Source organism: Alligator mississippiensis, chromosome 4 (assembly GCF_030867095.1).
Source record: "Alligator mississippiensis isolate rAllMis1 chromosome 4, rAllMis1, whole genome shotgun sequence".
In the NCBI taxonomy this organism is placed as follows: Eukaryota; Metazoa; Chordata; order Crocodylia; family Alligatoridae; genus Alligator; species Alligator mississippiensis.
The window spans coordinates 214,154,279-214,174,817 of NC_081827.1; the positions used below are offsets into that span (position 1 = coordinate 214,154,279).

Sequence of the window (20,539 nt, forward strand, 5' to 3'; positions counted from 1 at the left end):
TTGTTCCGGAACCATGGAGCATCCCCAAAGTAAGTCCCTTGTGTGTACTGAATGAGGTAGAGGTCCTGTAAAAACAAGCAAACAAACATGGTCATGTTTGTACACTATGTACAAAGACTTACCATGTTGCAAGTACATAAGGGATTTAAATTAAACTTTGCATAGATCAGGGCTGTCAAACTCATCTGGCCGCACAGGCCACAAACCCCTTTCCACCATCTCCCCACTAGATCCAATGCTGGATCCTCACTGCATGTGGCATGTGTACCCAGAACGGCCAGAACAGACTCTGTCTGGCTCCCAGACTGGCCAAAGCAGTTGCTGTGCTACATGTGGCGCCCATCCCACATGTATTACATATGGTGCCAATCCCAGACATGCAGTGTGGCAGTCCTGGCAGTTGGTCTGGGAACATACCACACATAGTGCCTGCTCCAGCTGGTCCAAAACCCATGCTGCACACAGTGCCTTTGAGTGCCATGTGCAGTGCTGGTCCCAGGCTCAGAACAGACACTGTGCACGGTGTGCATCCCAGGCACTGGCCAGAGGGCTGGTCTGGGTCAGTTGAGACCCAAGGACAGACTGTATGTTTGATGCCCCTGGCATAGATTATCTTTATTTTGGTATTTCATGACTTAAATTGTTTGGCCTGAATGCTTAAAGTTCTTAAGTTTAGAGATTTGTAAAAAAAAAAATTAAAAAAATAAAAAAAAATCATGATTGAGGGCAGTAAGTAATTTCTCTCTACTGTATGTGACTAGGGGAAAAAAACTGCCTCTAATGTTATGGTTTATTTTAAATGGCTCTACGTACATATACATGATCATTCTAATTTTCTCAGTCACTTGCATACATTTAAATGTGGGGAATTACTAGTTCTGTTTATTTTTAAAAATCAATAATTATCTTTGAAAATGTATTGGTGATCATCAAAGTTTTGAAAGGCATAAGTAAATCAACAACATGTGAAGGCACTTTACGTGCCAATTAACTCAGTAGCAGTGAATTAAGGACTTAAGCGAAATGTAAATAATTAGAAATTATAACTGTTTTGTTTTATTGTAACAGAGTGTACCACACAGGACATGTAAAACAATACTTGTCCATAGTGTATCCTTAATGTGCAGAGTCCGGCTCCTGAAACCCTTACGTGGGCAAAACTCCCAGTAATTTTGCTGTTTGCCTAAGGTCTGGTCTGGCTATAGCACTAGGTTGTACAGATACAAAGAAAAGACAGGCATACCACAAAATGCTTCGTTCTCTTCCTAACAGGACCTTACAGCAAGGTATATAAACCTGAAAACATACATCATAATATAATCCAATTAAGGAATTGTTAGGAAACTAATATTTATATCGTATCTGCTTTTCTTTGCAAGCATATATCCACATATCAAACAAGCATGACTCTGTATTTAAATTGCTCATAAATGTAAAGGAATTTTTTTCACTTTTGCAGTAGTGTTTTTTGCACTAGTGCTCAGGCTTGGAAGATCTGCACAGGACAAAAAATCTTTGTTCAAATTACATATGAAAACTACAACTCCAATTTCACTACTTTTTTTTTTTCCCTCACTAGTAGAATTTCCTCTTTTTTTTTTTTCATTAAGTAAAGTCTAAATTTAATTAGGTCACTCTAGTTCACCCAGTCTACCTTACAAATGCACATAATGAGGTGTTTTAAGCATAAATTATTTTGAAACATTTTACTTTTGACTCCCTTCCAAAGTACAGATTTCACCTATTGCTTTCAGTCGAGGTCAGAGAAGGAGGTTGATGGAAGGAATTCCATGTCTAGGAAGGAGAAATGAGCAGCAAATATTATTAAGATTGTGCTTGCCTAATGATTTAATCTACTAATTCAATCTACTAATATTACATTCCCCTCCATGCAGAGTGATATACTCCTATTTGTAGAACATAGTTACAATCACAAGCACTGTAGATACTGTGGTGGAACTATACTGGCTTCCTGCACTGCAGGAGAAGACGAGTGTGCCCTTGGAGATTTATTTTGCTTCTCTGTTTTCGCTAATTTCACTTGTGGGAGTTTGGCTACTACACTGGTATTTCTTGCCTGATTTCTACTCCGTTGTTTGCAATGGATTTAAAATTATACTGCATCACGATATAATTACAGGTTGAGCGAGGTTATTAGTGAAAGGGCCCAGAGTACCCACATTAGGAAATACTTTAGTTGCTAGTATTATTGCAGGCATCCAAACAAACAAAACTAAAAACAAGGAAACGAAACTGGAATTGTTTACATTTAAATACATGTGTTATGAGTGGAAACAGGAAGGTTTATGCATCCATCCAGGAGGACATAACATACTACCAACCACATGGGAAGAATTGCTGCACACTTGTGAACATCCTCAGCCCCTTCAGAATCTTCACTATAGGAAACATGTGACATTGTACAATCCCAACTTTATACTTCCTTACACTTCTGTTGTTATGAGAGAAATTCATATTTCTCCAGGTTTACAATTCTAATCTTCACAAGGCAGATATGTCCTTCATGTAGCATATATCTTCCCAACCCCTGCCTTGTCTTTTGTGTTCAAAAGATGATTCTTCTTTCAGTCAGATTCTTTGGAAGGGATTACACTAATCAAGGCTTTGTTTTGTTTGAGGCCATTATGGTTAGGTGGAATACCAAAATCACTGAAGGAAGGAAGTCTTTGTCAGGAATGTATAGTTGCTTAGAAAGTATAATTGGAAAGGTTTGTTTTAGGAATTGCTGAAGAACAGCAGGGCTGTGAATCTTACTGAATTTGGGGCTCTGTTGTGGTTTCCTATCCCTTTTATTAAGATTCAGATCAACACTGGGTCTCTACATTAATTCCATCTCTGTGGCCTGTTTCACCACCCTATTTATGAAAATTCCCATTGTTATAACATTTAGTTGAGGAAGTATGACATTTATTTGGACTGACTTTTATACTGTAAACTCCAGATAAGTCCCAGAAACCAGCCCTCTTCCCACTGAAGTCAGTGGGAGTTTGGCCTTTGATATCAATGGAAACTGAATTGGGTTTCATGTGAATTTAGAAGAAGGAAGCTGCTTCTTCTTTCCCTTGTACAGTAAGAAGGCTTTTCGTGCACGAACACTTGGGTTGTACAGAAGAGGCTCTGTGGAATAAGTGTAGCTAAATGGCATGCTAGAATGGCAGAAAGTATCATTTAGCACACACGCCTGAGCCTGGCATTCAAAAACTATGCTTTGGGTTGGCCAAGGTTTCTTTAGAAGAGTCCCCTGGTGACTTGGATGTGTGTTTTGGAGTGGGTGTTGCCTCATAATCCCAGTCTAATCTCAGTTTTGTTTTTTTTTTATTCAGGACTATGTGCTTGAGGTGCAATAGTATTCTATTGTTACTAGTGAAGGTGTGGGTGCTAAGGCACACAGTTGCGACCTCTGGGTTGTCAAGTTTGAGGCCACAGTGGAAGCCCTGGTAGTGCAGCCATGTCAGATTCCAACAAACCTGCAAATGCTGCTAAATACATTACCACGGAAGGGATGCTTAAAAAAAAAAACAACAGGAAAGGAAGTCAAGGCACGTGCTTAATGAAGTTCTAACTCTTTAGCAGGTCTAATTCATTGTTCATTAATTTAATGGTGAAAGATTAGCTTTGAAAAAGGACCTGGCAATAGAGAAGAGGGACCTGGGGCTAAGGCACCAATTTCAAAGGAGGGCCGGGGCCCTCTTGCCCTTCAGCGTCCTCCAGGTCCTGCCTGTTCCTTCAGCCTGGAGGAGAAGGGCAGTGCTTGGGTCGCCATGTGCTGTTGTGGGCCGTTTTGTGAGGGACAGGACCCCGGCAGCAGTCAGAGGATGTGTGAGGCTGGGGCGCGTGCGAGTGAGGCAGGCGAGGGGGAGCCCCTCGAGTAAGATGTCCTGGGAAGCACCTGGGTTGAGGCGAGTGGAGGCTGTCCTGGCCCCACGGCTGTGCTCGCAGACCGCAGGTGCCAGGAGCCGTGCTGCTGCCCGCGGGCACCGCGGAGCCGAGTTGCCTCGGCGGAGCGCCCGCGCGCCAGCCCGCTCGGCACCGGCGCGGGAGGGGACGGGCGTGCACCGGGGAAGGGGCTAAGGCCGTGTCCCGCCCGCCCGCCCGCCCCAGGGGGAAGCAGGAGCCCGCTCGTGCTCGGCTGCGGAGCGTCCGCCCCTCGGGAGCCGCAGGGGGCGCCGAGCCGCACCGCGCCCGTCGAGGGGCCGCCGCCCGGCCCGGCTGCCCCGCGAGCCCCGGCACCGAGCGGTGGCCGCGCAGAGCCAGCCCCGCGCCGGCGGCCTGAGCCTCGCTGCGAAACCACGAGAGGAATTCCGGCGAGCTGGCAACCCCGAGCACAAAGAAAACAACAATGGGAAAGGTCCTTCCGTGCAGAAAGGAATGTGGGAGCCCGCTCTCCTGCGGCCAAGGGAGACGGGGCAGAGATGGCGGGGGCTGCCCGCCCCCCTCCCTCCCAGCAGCAGCAGCAGCTCTGGATCTTGTGATGGGGAGATCTGATCCTGTCTTTGTGATTCAGAGGTGCCAGGAAGCTCATTGAATATTCTGATCTGCCCCCAGTGTTTCTAGTGGCTTGACCCCGGTGCTGTGTCGTACCACTACACCACGCAGCCCTGAACCTGCATAAATCACAACCAGGCAAAGCCTAGGCTCCGCATCTTCCCTTTCTTCTCCCCTTCCCTCCTCCAGCCTGAAACTTCGGGGGAATTCGCGTCTTCCCGGATCAAGGCAGAGGAAATTCAGCGTCCCCCTAATCAAGCGGCCTGTTCCCGGAGAGGTGCTGGAAGGGGAATGTGCGAGCACCAACCCGGGACCTGCGGCCGGGACCCTGCTGTTTAGTATAAATTAGATCCAATTAAGGTCAAGTCCGTACATGGGCGGAGGGGGGGGAAGGAATATGTGACAAGCTGCAGGACAAAGGGACGAAGCTGCGCTCCTCATTTCTGCAGGGCCCTTGTTTAGAAACTAGAAGAGAAGGACGGGCCCGGTGGCTTCCTCAGTCTGCCCGGCAGCCGCCTCTAGACGAGCCGCCGAGCATCCCCGCGCCGCGGGGCCCTCGGAAGGCCTCGGGCGGAGCAGGTTTAACTGCAGTACACATCACAGCACTTTAAATGGCTCCTGCCCGAGACAGCTGACAAGGCTGCGCACAGGGCCTCCAGGGCTGCTTCAGGCGGTGATCTCAGGAAGCAGTGGGCTGGCTGGCTTTCTCCCTCTCATGTCACCTGCTTTGGGGGTCTGTGCTGAATGGCAACATCCCGTGGCCCGGGGCTGGAAGTCGCACTCACTCTCTCAGGGGTTCGGGGCCGCAAGGCCACGGGTCTGGTTACTGAGAGATCCAGGGAGAGAGAGAGAGAGAGTGTGTGTGGTGGGAGGGTCTCAGCTGGTCCCTGGTGTGTGTGTGGTGGGGGGTCTCAGCTGGTCCCTGGACACTGCGCAGATTCAGTGGGTCCAGCTCCTTTCCTGGGCGCTGGGAGGCTGCAGCCTGCCCGCAGGGTGACAGTCCCCTCGGCGTGGCCGAGCAGGGCGGGGGAGTGCAGCGGACTGAAGCATCCCGCTCGCCTGGCCGCGACGTGCGGAGGGAGGGGCGGCGCCCGGGGCTGCGAGGGGCCTGGAGCCCTGCCTCATTCCCTCATGCTAGTTCCGGGGCTGCCGGGTATAAAGAGCTTTATGCAATGTCTGGAGGCTGGGAGTCCATAGAGAAGGCGATGTCTCACCGGGCGAGCCCGCCTTTCTTCTGAGAGTAGCGGGGCAAGGCGGCCAGGCCGGGCTCCGCGCGCTGCTGCGGCGCCGACCAGAGCGCTGAGCCCGCGGGGAGCGGCGGCATCCCGGCCCGATGGGACCGCGCCGCGGCATGGCCGGTGCCTGCAGAGTGCTCTTCATATTGGCCGCGTGTGTGATGCGGGGCAGTGGGCAAGGTAAGCCCCGGGGCAGCGCAGAGGGGACGAGTCTGCCTTTATGGGAGGGCTGGGGAAGGCACCGCCGTGCTGCGCCGAGCCGCGCCGTCCGCAGGGGCACGGCTCGGCACCGGGGCAGGGACAGGCGCATCCCGGCTGCGTTTGCCCGGCCCGGCCCGGCCCGGCCCGGGCGGGTCCCCGGGGCACCCTGGCAGGGCGCCTTCCTCGAGCCGAAGCCTCAGGTGCGGGGCAAGGAGGACCCCTCGCACAGACAGCGGCGAGGCAGCGCGCCCGGGCTCTGCCCCCCGGCCCCGGCAGACACCTGCCTGGGGCCGTGCCGGCGCCGCGCCCGGGCTCGGGGCTGTGTCTTTTGCAAGCCACAGCGAGACTTGCAGCCAGTGCCGGAGGGCAGCGTTTGCAGCCAGGTCCGAGGTGAGGCTGGGGCTGGAGAAGTCTTTGCTCGGGCATCGCTGCTTGTCCGGGCAGCGCAGCGGGGTGCAGAGCGCAGCCGGGGAGTGGGCTGGGCACTTTACAGCGGGGAGAAGATGCTTAGCCGGGGCCACAATCCGCTTCCCCGCTCAGCCCCGGCCGCAGCTTGGAGGCTGGTGCAGAGAGAGAGAAAAAACTTTTTCTCTGGGCTTTGCTGTTGCCAGGCAACCCCCGGAGCATGTGACTCCTGGAGCAGGCTGCGCCGCCCGGTCCTGAGCTGGCTGCTGAGGCTGAGCCAGCCCCTTGCTGCCCCCAGCCTGGCCCTGCGGCCCGTCGCTTCCTGGCTCCCCCTTCCTCACCACTCAGTTGCCCTGCAATGAAAACGAAGCCCCTGTTGTCTCAGCAGGATTAGCCGAAGTAAATTTCCTGGACCACATAGATGGGGGGTGTTAGGTGTCTGTATTGAAGTGCCTAATCTGCTTTCTTTGCCCAACTCTTAGTGTAAGCTCCTTAGGAGGAATCAAGTAAGTAATTATACAGCAACTGCTGCTAACAGCACCCATTCTGAGCCGGGAAGTGGTTGGGAGATAGCTAATGTAACCAGGAACATTGCAAAAGCTCCAGCCAAGGAGGTCACACTGGGCGGAGAGTTAATCCTTTGCACTATTATTTTACATGAGATAAGACTGAAACTACAGTGCTGGCTTAAATGCTTAGTTCCTTGCTCTGCAGCTACCTTAGAATAGTCAGGGCACTTGTGTGCTAAATGACAGGATTGGATAAGGAAGGGGGAAAATGTTGGCCTGGAATCCTGAGGCAGTGGAAGCATGCAGGGTTTTGCTGTGCTGGGAGCCTGGAAAGTAGCTGAGTACTTTTGTTAAATGTGGAGATTTAGTGTTAGTAATGGAGCACCCACTAGGAGCCGTGTTATATGCTTCTGGGTAGTGTTGCTGTCAACTTTTGTGATTTTATTTTTGTTTAGCATCCTGAGGTGTTTGGCAGGGTTTGTTTTTTTTCTTTAAAGCTCCAGATCCGGAAGTCCTGTGACATTGGTAAAATGTCATTAAAGAGCAGATATAGAATATGATCACTAGAGCAAATCCATGAACTTCAATTTGAGGCATAAGCTTTTTAATGCAGAGCATACAGGATCTCTGCACCATTTATTTTATATTTATGGGGTGCAATTTATAACAGGAAAGAAATGACTGTTCTGTTAGACCATGAGTCTTTGGTTCCTGAGAGTGCCCCTGCTTCAGACCTTACACAGTGATTAGTTTTCAAAGACAAACCTGTTTTCTGTTTTTAGAGGGAGCACTCCTACTTAGACACCTAGAGTTCTCTATAACTTGTACAAATCTCATTGGCTTAAATAAGATTTGTGTGTCCCTGTTAAATTTATATGGAATCATTAAGCTACTGGTTCTTTTGGAGTTCCTTGTTTTGGGCCAAATTCAATAGATTAAGTCAGTGGCTCTCAACCAGGGTGCGATGATTCAAATAACTGTTAGGTACGCAAATGTGATTCACAAGATAAATCCAGAGCTTTCAAGTAGGAATCTATAGTATTAAAAACATTCTGTCTTGCTGTGGTTTGAGTTTTCTGTGAAACACAAAAATTGTGCTATTTTTCCGTAGTCAGAACATGAATGAAACTAACAGCTGGCATTTCCCAAAGGGGGCCTTGAGTCTAATGAGAGGTGCCAGGAATCTAAAAATGTGAGAATTATTGGACTGTGTAATTCCATCAGAAACTAAATGATATATATCTGAATATATAGCAAGGTAACATACACATTTGACATTTAGCTGATATGCAGAATGAGGTGAAATCCTCTATAAAAGGATGACAAGCTCATGGCAGGAATAGTAGATAATATAGCATCTGCTCTGCTCTCTCTTATACTCCTCTTAAGTTCTTCTTCAGGTACACTTGCTTCTGTCCCCTGAAGGTATAAATTACATTTAACCAGTTAAAAGTCATGCCCGTGCAAGTTAAAAAATGATACTGTATCTCTGGCCTGAAATCACTGACCCACTGCTGTCAATGGCATTTTTTTCATTGAGTTTAGTAGGACCAAGATTTCACTCCAGCTGGTAATGTGTATTCTTGTTTGGTGAATGCTTCTGAGGGTAGTTTTGTTTTTAAGTACTCTGGTCTGCATTAAATGAGTAAGTTTTCTGCTTGCACCATAGCTAGTTCTTGTCAGATTTACCATGTTAAAGTTCTGATTCACATACCTGGAAATAAAGGGCAATCAGTGACCAAGGCTGAATCTGTAGTTGATAAATAAACTTATGATTTTGGTGTATGCCCTTTTACTTCATCCAGTACAACCAGAGACGGACACAGGCATGGGCAAACTGAGTGGCTGCTCAGGGCCTGTACAGAAAGGGGGCTTGAAAATGGGGAAAAAAATTACAATTGCAAAAAAAAGTTTTAATATTGTGCATATACAGGACAGGCAATGTTATCAATTGAGAACAAACTATTTAAAGACATCGATACCACAGAGATGACAGAACAAGGAGCAACTGTCTCAAGTTGCAGGAAGGGCAGTTTAGGTTAGATATTGGGAAGAATTTCCTCACAGGGTAGTAAAACACTGGGACAGGTTACCCAGAGAGGTGGTGGAATCTCCATCCTTGGAGGTTTTCAAGACCTGGCTAGACAAAGCTTTGGCTGGGATGATTTAGTTGGGGTTGGTCCTGCTTTGATAGGGGGTTGGACTAGATGACCTCCTGAGGTCCCTTCCAGCTCTAACTTTCTATGATTCTATGTAATAAAGACTTTAGCAACAAAAACAATCATTATCTCTGGCAAAGTGGGGCCCAATACTAAAAGTTCTCCCCGGGGCCACTGAGTACAACTAGAAATATGAGCATTTCTGAACATACCCTTTCTCCTTACTTAGGGTGTATACAGTTAAGTAGACTTTTAACTTGTATGCTAGTCATCCTCTTTCAGGAGCTCATTATTTCATGAAACCATACTTGCAGGTTGAAATTTTTTGTGGTTGATCTCAGACTGGAGGTGACTTCCTTATATTTTTAGCAAGGCAAATTCATTCATTTTATGTGTATTTTGACTAAAAAGCATAACATTCCCTACATATGTTCAATCAGAAATTATGCAAATAGATAGTATCCTGACTACTGGTAGATATAACATCAAATTTGATTTGTAGCTTAGATCAGAGGTATCAAAGACACATGAGTTGTATCATGTGGTCTGCCTGTGGTGCTGCCTGCGTACCACATACAGTGCCTGCTCCATCTTATGTTCTACAGTGGCAGAGCAGTTGCTGTGTGCAGCAAATCATGCTGTACAGAGGAGCTGAATACTATTCTGGGGCTGTGCAGCAAGCAGCGATGGCTCTGGGGTCATGCAGCACACCCTGCAGTGGTGGCAGCTCCAGGTTCATGCAGCACAGCCTTGGACCATTGGAGCGGGACTGGGCTGTACAGGACTGGGTGTCTGCTCTGTGGTTCTGGTCTTGTGCCACTCATTCAGCCCACGCTGAATGAATTTGACACCCCGGCTTAGATTCTTGCCGGAAGAATCACCAATGATGCACAGCATCTAAGGTTGTCCCAATGGTTGCAGTGGCCTCCAGACTGACTTGACATGACTTGGCTTAGATCCATCCCTTCAGTGTTAGGTTGCCAGTTCAAATCCAACCCATGCTAGATTGACTAGAAGTCATTACTTCCTGAAAGATATTCAGTAGCCAAAGTGAAATTAAGATAAACCAGTGCATATATGTACACATCTCAGATGGTCACATTTGGCATGAATTGACAGATTCAACAAAGAGGTTGAGAAGTGAATGAGGCTGGGTAGTCTTTGTAGAACAGATCTTGGATGTGAGTGACATTGATAAGTTTGAAAATCTACTATACTATTCTTTGTATAAAAAATCCTATTCTCCAGAATTCAAGGGATCTACTTTTCACTTAGATTTCTTTCCTCTATCTTTGAGATCAAAGGCAGTGATCTCTTCCCTTTGTCATGTAGTTCTCTTGTGTAGGGGCCAGGACATTGAGGGCTGCAACATAGGAGATTTCACTGTTGTATATGAAGCTGTCCATAGGTAGAAGCCTATGAGATCCAAGTAAAAGATTATGACCCCAACCTTTCCCAAGACTCCCAGTGAGAAGCCCTTTTACAAAGGTTTTGTTCAGAGACAGGGAATTTATGCTTTAAGGATGGGAGGAAAGGTAGGTGTTTCCAAAATAATATGAATATAGTTCTATTTACAATCTAAGTAAGAATGAGAAAGTATGGGAAACCTTTGGGTTGAACTGTTTATTGTAATCCTGTACAGGTAAAATTTTCCTGGTCTCTGTTAATGAATATAAATAACAAAAGTGCTTGGCTTGATCTGCTCAAAAGTCTAACTCGTAGTAAAGGAAGCTGGACCTGGACTTTTGGTTCTGTTTGCTTGTTCATATTTTTTATGGCCTGAAAATATAAACATTTGTTTCAGTGAAGTGGCTTACCAGAATTTCACATTTATTTCACATTTGAATGAATAAAAGTGACTTTTCTACAAACTAAGAGTCATTCCTGTTTTTAGGTTTTTTTTGATGAATACGCCTTTTTTAGTACCTTTCTTGATCTTTCTTTAATTATTTACTTCTTCTTTACAACTTGGGCAATGAAGTATATCAGGAATTTGCTAAGTAATCACCTAAAGTGAAGAATGGGGCAAAAACCAAAATTTCAGTTAAAAATTGAAGGCAGTAACTAGATGACACCTGGTTAGACTTAACGTTCTTCATAGACTGCTAGAATTACAGTAAATAATTAAGCTGCAGGAGTCAAGACAAACAGGGACAGGGCATCCAAGGAGATTTGAGCTAAGATAGATATGCAATGTATGCGACACATCCAGTTCCCTGTGAGGCAAACCAAAACCTCTTTCATATATTGAGCTGACTGGAAATTTGAGCAGTGAAATCCCACTTTAATCCTGATTTACTTTCCATGTGGTTTGCAGGAAATGAGCAAATATTCATTTGGGGGAAGGTAGAATGCAATTTCATTAAAGCCTTTTAATTCTTTTCCTTTTGGGCTTCCTGGATTCACATGATATCAATCGTCCTATCCTAAACCTTCATCCCCATATATGGCTTCTTACATTTTTAGAGTATTGGCAGATGAAAGACATCAGTGTTTGTTTTTTCTTTCTTGTTATTTAGGCCCAAATCTTGTGGTCTTTAAGCGGTCTTTTTTACTCAGTTCTTAGGGTGGAAACAGACATCTGATTTCTCATATGTACTCTTAAATATTTATGTAGAGCAAACAGACATCCTTACCCTTTGTTGCACCACATTACCCACAAATCAGTGGCACAGCAAAAGGAAGTAGTAGGCTGTGCTGCTTTATTGCAGTAGACATCCGTTACCTTATGGTACTTTTCCCACTGCCCCAGACCTGAGCTTTGGGGAAAAAGTGTTTCTATACTCAGCCAGTCCCGGCTGCCCCAGACCTACACTGGGTGGTGAACACCCAGTGTTCCCTGCTGCTCCAAACCTCTGGGTCTGGGATAGTGGGGGATGCTATGTGTTCCCTTGCAGGGCTGGCTGAGTGTACAAGCACTTTCCCCCTCGGCCCCAGATTCATGGTGTGGGTGGAAGATCATGTCGCCCCTTGCCCCACACCATTAAAGGCAGGACAAAGGACGACTCGCCCAATGAAGTGAATCAGCTGTGTTGCAACACATCATGGCACAGCTGAATTGCTCCATTCTGCAGTGTTATTTCTAGCCTCAGAGAAACTTCAACTGTAGTCCATTGACTAAGCAAGGAGTTTGCTTTAGCTCTCTCTAATTTTTTTTAAATAGCAGGCCAGCTACACATTTTTCTGTAATATCTCCCATTGATAGAAATATTGTATTGATTAGTATTAATTTTTACTGAACAAAGCCTGTTTTAGGACTGGAAAATTGTTAAAGGTTTTATCATATATAGAGTCCATTAAACTTTGAGCAATGTTGGGCCACCAGCTTTGATTAAAGTCCCCCATTTCTTTTTATTTTAAGTTCTGCTATAAAACTGATGGAACAACATAGCACTTTGACTGTTCTACACTTTCTAGAAGACACCCTGTGTGAGAAGTATAGAAGGTTTTCTTAGTTCATGATCTGTACAGGTTGACACACAAAGGCCTATATAAAGTCTAAGCTATGTTTTTAAAGTGGTAATCAGATAACCTAAGTCAATTAATTACTTACTGATAGTTTATATTAAATTTGGCAAATATAGGATGGAACTGCCATTTAAAACTAAATTATACCTATCTTTTTATACAAGTTCTTAGTGATGTATTATTATGTTTTTTCTCTCTACAGTCTACAGTCTTATGAAATACCTTGAATAATTTCCAGCTGAAGAGAAAGCACCTGATTCCCTCTCACTCAAACCCCTGTAACTCCATTAAATTCATTGGAGCTATTCCTGAATTACACTCATTTAAGGCATGAGATAAGGTCCAGACACCAAGCAGTTGATAGTAAACAGTTCTTTTAATAGTTTACCGTATTTTGAGATTCAGTTTGAAGTCCACTCTTTTACGGTAATGTTCATTTTATTAACTGCCTTTTTTTCTTCCAGCTCAGCATATTTTTTAGAACAGTTACAAAGATGAAGTTTAATTAGTAAGCATGGAAATGTGGAATAGAATGGATGGCCTTTAGATTCCACAATCAGCTTTTACTGTTGGTGTCAAGTCTTTTCATGTTTTCTTTGTTTTGCAATTGTTAAATTGGATTAGAAGCGTAAGGATCACTGTAATAATTTTTTTTCTGGATTAATAAAATGACATATAAGAGTTAATTGAGCTCTTTTCCGAACTGGTTTTTTTATTTTATGTATCTGGTTCATGTTAATTTGAACACATTGATTTATATTAGTGTCATATTGTGCCCATTTACACTATCTGAGGCTTTGATCCATTATTTTTACATATGGGATGCCCATCTTGTCCCACAGAGGTAAACTACCTTTCTCACTTTGGGCCCCACGGTCTTCAGTGGAATGGCATGTTGGTACAGGGGCCTATTCATATGGAACAAAGTGCAGGATTGGAGCCTTTGTTGTATTCTGAAGCATCATAAGAGGAAACCACTTCGTGTCTTACACACGTTCCAGAAATCTAGATCCTGAGTACTTATCTACCTTTTAAGAACATTAACTGATCAAGGAAATGTGCTATAGTGCTTATTTGGTTTGGGGAAGTAAGGGCTCAAGAACTGGGCTTCATAATCACGTGGATACTCCTTTAGGTTTGTCTAAAATATGAGAATTTGTTTAAACTTTCCATGAAGGTTTCTGCCCATATAGTAGCAATGGAAGCCCAGGTTAAGACATGACTAGAACCATGACTACTACCAGGTCAACTAACTTACTGTTCAGCAAGCTTAAGTAACATGTGAGTCACCAGAGCCTAGCTTTTCTCATGAGGACTATAATAAACAAGTGTTAGCTAGATTTTTTTTGTTTATTAAATTCTCTAATGCACTGTTCATATGTTCACTTGAGCAAGACTTCAGGTTTAAGCTCAATGTTATACACTGAACAAGTTGAACCAAAACCCGAAACTCATGATATTTTTGAACACTGCTGTAACTTTTATTGGCATTAATTCATATATATATTCACTATTATGAAGTGTAGTAGGTATTAAATATTGTACTTGAAGTGAAAGGGGTTATATGCTTCTTTGAAATTAGTGGCAGTGCTTTTGTTATCTTGTTTGCAATTATAGGAGTTTTCTTTATTAGTTTTCCAGTTTTTGCCTTTTCCTCTTCCTCTCAAGCCAGCCACAGGCTGTCTTTAAAAACCTGGCTCACTCTACCAATGGAAACCAGTTTAGTTCCTAATATTGTGTAAATGCACCGAAGCACTAAAATTCCTTCTAGTACTTCTGTGGTTACATGAAAGGTATTCTCTACAGTCATTAATCTGGGTCTTGACAAATTTGAACTGGCTGAATATCAGGAAATCTTAATTGAATCTCAGATACAAATCAACAGCCATATGCTATCTTCTGTACCCAGGCAAAGGGCCCATTTACCCATTGGAGTAGGAGAGATCAATCTCCCTAGCACTTATTATGGGGCTGATCTCCTGCTATGGGATTTATAATTTAACTGCATGCAGTCTGGTACAGGAAAACAAGTGTCCAAGAGTGGAAATGCCAAAACTTGTGAGCTAATTTGGCTGTACAAACGTATTGAAACTCAACTTTATATCTTTTAGTAATTACACTGTCTCTTTGGATTTGTCTAAAAATAATAGATGAGTACATTGATAATTAAACATGCATACAATTTGATGTAATTTGAAAACATATGTCTTCTTACAGCATATTTCATAGAATCATAGAAGAGTAGGGCTGGAAGGGTCTTAAGAGATCACTGAATTAGGGGTGCACTGATAAAGATTTTTTTGGCTGATATTGATGGCCAATTGACCAGCCATATTGACTGATACCAATCCAATAGCCAATATGCAGCCTGGCAGCTTGGAAATCAGTGTCTGGCCAGTAAGTCTGTGGTAGAGAATGGCCATCAGTGGGGGAAAGGATATGGGGGGGTAGATAAAGGCTCCCACGGCATAGGCGACTGGTAGAGGGTGCATGAGGGTGCATGTGCCCCACCTGATGGGGCCAGTGGCCCCCCTACCCCTGACGGTTGACACCAATGCTGTCAGCAGGGCTGGTGTCCCCCCGACAGGGCTGCCGCTGGCAGTGGCTTCTGCAGGTGCCCCCCCCGATTCAGAAGGCACCAGTCATTCATGGCCCATGGTGAAGGAGGAAGTGGGGCATGGGTGGGTCCATCCTGCACCCTGCCCCAGCCCGACTGGGCAGCACCTACCCCTGCCCTTGCTCCAGCCCCACTCCCTCCCTCACTGAGGGGGCCTTGATCTGCACCCCTCCATGCTCCTTCTCTCCCCACCTGCCCCTTCCCCTCCACAGACTTACCAGCAGACTTCTCTCTCCAAGCTGCCCAGCTACATTTCTGGCTGTGTGCATGCTGTGGCTGCACGTGTGCACACAGCATTTATCAGTGACATTATTGGCCAAAAAAAGCTAATTGCTGATAATGTCATTTTTGCTTTTATTGGTGCCAGTTGGATATGGACTGATATATTGGTGCACTTCTACATTGAGTCCAACCTTCCAGCCAAGGCTGGATCATCCTTATCAAAACTATCCTATACAGATGTGTGTCTAACCTATTCTTAAAACTGCAGGAATAACCCTTTCTCATAATTACTAGTACAATGTCCACAAACAACAAGAATACCCTAACCTGCCACAGAAAAAGCAAGGGTATGCAGGCACTGCAAGGACAGGATGTAGTTTCACTCGAGATCCTAAGACTATTATGCCCCTGTTATAGAGGCAGGCACCCTGCTCCTCCCCTCCTTCCCCTCAAGTTTGGCTAGGATTACCATATTTCCAGTATCAAAAAAGAGGACACCTGTGGAGGGCAGAGAGGAGGGGGAGGAAAGGGGGAAGAGGTATATGATTGTGGTGGGGGGCTGTGATATGCCTGTGCCCTGCCTCTGTCCTTTACTTCCAACCTGCAGCCCTCTGCCGCACCCCCCCAGCCCTGCTGGTGCCCCTTATTCCTGACCTGCAGCCCTCTGCCCCACCCCACTAGCTGTGCCAGTGCACCTCACTCCTGACCCGCAGCCATCTGCCCCCCCAGCCCTGCTGCCCATGCAGCTCACACACACACATATGCATGCACACATGCATGCACACTCTCTTTCTTTCTCTCTCTCTCTGTCTTACCTGTGGGCATGGCCCCGAGCCCCAGCTCACAGCTGCAGCCTGCCCTGTGCCACCCTGTGCAGATCTGGGGGCACACGCCCCTCCCCATGCCCTCTTGAGGTATGCACAGTGGTGGGAGCCACTCCCCCCCGAGATGTGGCGTGGCTCTATCCTGTACCTCGCTGCAACCTGGCTGGGCAGCGCCTACCCCAGCCCCACTCCCTCCTTCACTGCAGGGAGTGTTGATCTGCTCCCCCCCCATGCCCCTTCCATCCCCCTTCCCTTTCACCACAACAGACTTACCAGCTGCATAGAGCTCTCCATGCTGCTGGGCTGTGCTCTTTGCTACCTGCTTGCTGGGCTGCAGCTGCGTGCACACACAGGCATTTATCAGCCAAATTATTGGCCACATCTGGCCAATTTCCAATATAGTCAATTTTCTTTCTATTGGTGCCGATCCAATATTGGTTATGGCCCCCCACTCCGCATGCACTCCTGGGGTGCACACAGTGGTGGGGGAAGGTTATGATCTTTGCTTGCCTGTAGGTGAGAGCAGTGGACATGTGCACCTTGCGCAAAGGCATCCTGATATTCAGCCATTATATGGGATGGGGAGGGAGATTAATTTTGTAGCCTACTGGGGCCTTGTCTTAATTAGAAAACAGTGTTAGACAAGCCAGGGAACTAACAAGTTAAAATCCTAATGGGAACAAATTAGCTAGGATTTTACCACAAGTTGGCTAACATTAAGATAAGAAATGTTTCTTTTTCCTTCTAATGTGGATATGCTGTGCAGGGCCAGCAAACATGCCTGGAGTGACAGAGCCATGGCTCTCTTAGTTGCTTAGTTGCTCTTTGAGGGAAGCATGTAGCATGCAACACCAGTGTGGATACATGTAGTACCCAAGGGAAATCATAGGATCTTTACTCTTTCTAGTTTAGTGTGCCTGGGGAGTACAAGTTAGCCCTTCCCAGGCAATGATATTGGTTTACTTATGGTAGTATGTGTAACTATAGTGGTGATGAGCTGATTCACCAGCAGTTTCCTAGCATCTTTAAAAATGAGAAATAGATTTGTAAATTTCCCTACTGGAGAGTTTGTCCCTCAATGGGGAGAAACAAATATACCCATTTCCCTGGGGATGGTGGTAAGAGATAGTGAAAGGTTAGGGTGGACATTGAAACTTTATTTAGTGCTCATCTTTTGGAGATTTTAGAGGTTTAACTTCCTTAACTGGGTATGTCTATTAGTGTTTGAGGTAAAGGATTTCTAATTTTTGAACTGCAAACAGATAGAATCTACTGTATTTTAAAAACCAAAAATATTCAAATTGGCAAAAGGTGATTCAATTTTGGCTACCTGCTCTCGAATTGTTAAAAAAAAGCTACAGGGAGTAAAATTTCAGGCATTGTTTACATGGGCCTGCTTGAAAGAAATTGCTTCAGAAGACTCTGGGATGTCTAGTCAACACAAAGATGGGGCCAAGCTGTTTGTTAATTGAAATTCAGTCACTAACCCTCACATTCATTATACATCTTGCATGTCTCACAAATAACTGTGCAGGTGTGCACGTGCCATGATAAGGCAGAAGAGTAACTACTACCAAAATGTCTGTCAGGTGATACTATTGGATATAATTTTTTTTTGTCTCCAGCTTTAGCTTTTCACTTATACTAGTGAAATTTATTCCATTTGCTGTATTTATTTAGCATTAAATCACAAGCGGTATTTTTGTCAGGGTTGTATGTAAAATGATCATAGCTACCATGCAGAGTCCAACTGAAAAATCAAGCTGGTTATCACTTCACTGAAGCTTCAGTGCTGAGCAGATACATGCCAATGTTTAATTGATGCAAGGGGCAAGGATTTCTCAGGGTGATATATTTTATTGGTCCAGTAAAAGATACCACCCTAAGAAATCCTTGCCGCTCCCATAATCTGTGGACCATCGTCAGGGTGGGGGGCTTGGAGGGGGCTATAGCGACCCCAAAATTTGCCTTAGCCTCCCCTGTAGCCGCCTTTCCCTGCACCACCTTTGTGCAAGCCCCGCATCTCCACCCTGGGCCGCTGCTCCCTGCCCCATGTACCTGAGACCCCCACTCTCCTACTTGCATCCCACAGAGGTGCAGCACTCCCGGCCCAACCTGGCCTGCACCTTTGTCTTGGGATGGCAAGCAAGCAAGCAAGCACAGATAAAACACATATTTAAGTGGGTATTGTTAAAAAAAAAAAGAATAAGTAAATAAGTATGTTTGTCCAGAAGATGTATAGCGCAGCCCTCCCTCCTCCATTTTCTGTCTAACCCCCCTGAGCCCCTCCCACCGAGAAGAGGCTGGCATCGCCCCTGGCCATCATGGCTACACCACTCTTATGCTGCCAATGTTTAATTTATGCATTGAGAGTAGTCATTTTGACTTCAGTACAGCTACTCACTCTGCAATAACAATGAAGTCCTTAAGTGTTTGCAGGACGTGAACCTAAGTATTGCTGGCTGGACTGGGCCTATATTTTACTTGATAGATTAGGATCAGAACAATAACAAGTTTTTGGATATTGACTCTGTTTGGTGAAAAAAAAACTAGGAGTCTGTTTTATTGAAAGACATTCAATTAAAATGAGTTTGTTCTTCTCTTTTGTTGATATGTTTTCTGTAATACCATAGTTTATGTGCATCTTCTTCCACTGGCAGTTGATTCTCATTGCTGTAAATAGAAATGAGACAATGCAATGAGAAGAACATGAGATCTTACTTCTGGCCTACGTTAGAAAAGACACCAGCAAACCCTTTAAGAGTAGATTTAGATTTACCATTAAAACTGTGGCATCTGCTGGTACAGTTTATATCAGAGCCTGTCTTTAGTTTTCACACGAGTCTAATCCCTATTGAAGTTAATCAGTGCTTTTGTCTGCATAGAGAATGCAGCAAAGAATCCATTTCTTCTAAAAGCCGAGTAGAATGTTTAAAAACAACCTGTAGATGGGGTCAATCCTGCATCCTTTTCTTTTGTGAAGAACTCCACTGGGCTCAATGAAACAACAGCTTGTATGAGTTAAGGCCTACAGAGGCAGTTTAAGAATGTAACATTAGTAACGTTAGTTAGTAATGTTAGTTAATTAATGTAACCTTAGTAACGTTAGTTTGAGCCACAGACACTGTATTTCAAACTCTATGGCCTGAAATCAGTAGCAGCTTTGCTGTTTACGTCAGTGGCAGCAAGACCAGACCTCCAAAAATGAGAAGAACAAGCATGACACAGATCATTTTCAGAAAGGATAACACACTTATTGAATTAGCTTATGAAAAGTGGAACTGGAGCAAGAATGAGGAGTGTCTAAGTTAGGAGAAATAATTGCCTAAGGAAACACACACATGGTTTCCTGTAAGAACCAACCCAGGCACCAGACCCAACTTGCCTATTTATCTGAGTAGTCCCATTAAGTATAGTGGCATTTTTGAGTGAAAAGAACAAGTAGATATATGGATATGAGATGTTCACTAAAACTTTTAATCTAGCCACAGCCTTAAATTACTTCTGTCAGCACTGATGTATTTGTGATATAATATTTCCCAATAAAGTTGCTTCAAATTAGTCATTTTGGCAAATTATTACATGTTATATATCTTTTTAAATGTAGCAGTGCAGTGTATAATGGATTTTAAAAAGTTTAATTGCTTTAGCTTTAGTCTGACTGGGTGGATTTGGAACGCACTGTTTGGGGCTGATCCCTGGCAGTGCCAGGACCCATCGCCTTTCAAGACTGCATAACTTAATTGAATCCAACCTGCCATCTCAGCATGAGATTTAGGTTGAGAGCAAGCAGTCAACTGGGTAACAAGTTTATTTAAAATACACTGAAACAATAAAAATGAAAATGGCTTGCTGAGAGGATGATTTTGTAGTCTGAAACAGCATTCATCCAACTTTCTCAGTGGTGTATACGGTAGATGTCATGTCTGAGCACGGGTTTTGTCATTGTTTTCTGTATGCTACATAGTTGTAAATACTTCCAATTCTTGGAGATTTTCCACAGTTGGTCCCCTGTTGTCCAATTGTAATTCTACAGCAGCCTTGGGGCCATTAGCAAAGTTCATTCTTATGAAAATGCTTGGAATGCTTCCTTTTGTGAGTTGCTGGGGGTGTCTTTTTCTTTTTCCATGTTTGCTTGTTCTTCTTCCCCCTCATGTCATTTGGTCAATTAGAACAGATTTGTGCATATTTAATGTGCTATACAACAAAAGGGGGACTCTTGGGATTTAGAACAGTAATGCCAGAGCTCAGTAGAGTGTGGTTCACTTGAGATACAGTGTGCTTCACATCCAGCTAATACACTCACAACGGACTTATATGGATTAAGATACCTAATGTTAAAGCAGCTGATTAATACTATCCAATTTAGTACAGAACATGTTCTTTATGTACA

At 44.8% G+C, this 20,539-nt stretch overlaps 1 long non-coding RNA gene across 1 annotated transcript; it reads left to right on the plus strand.

The window, feature by feature from the left end:
* Positions 1-5,053: 5,053 nt before the first annotated feature.
* Positions 5,054-13,173, plus strand: LOC132250398 (uncharacterized). The gene is made up of 2 exons (XR_009462105.1): positions 5,054-5,921; positions 12,686-13,173. It is a non-coding gene; the product is annotated as an uncharacterized LOC132250398 (long non-coding RNA).
* Positions 13,174-20,539: the final 7,366 nt, after the last annotated feature.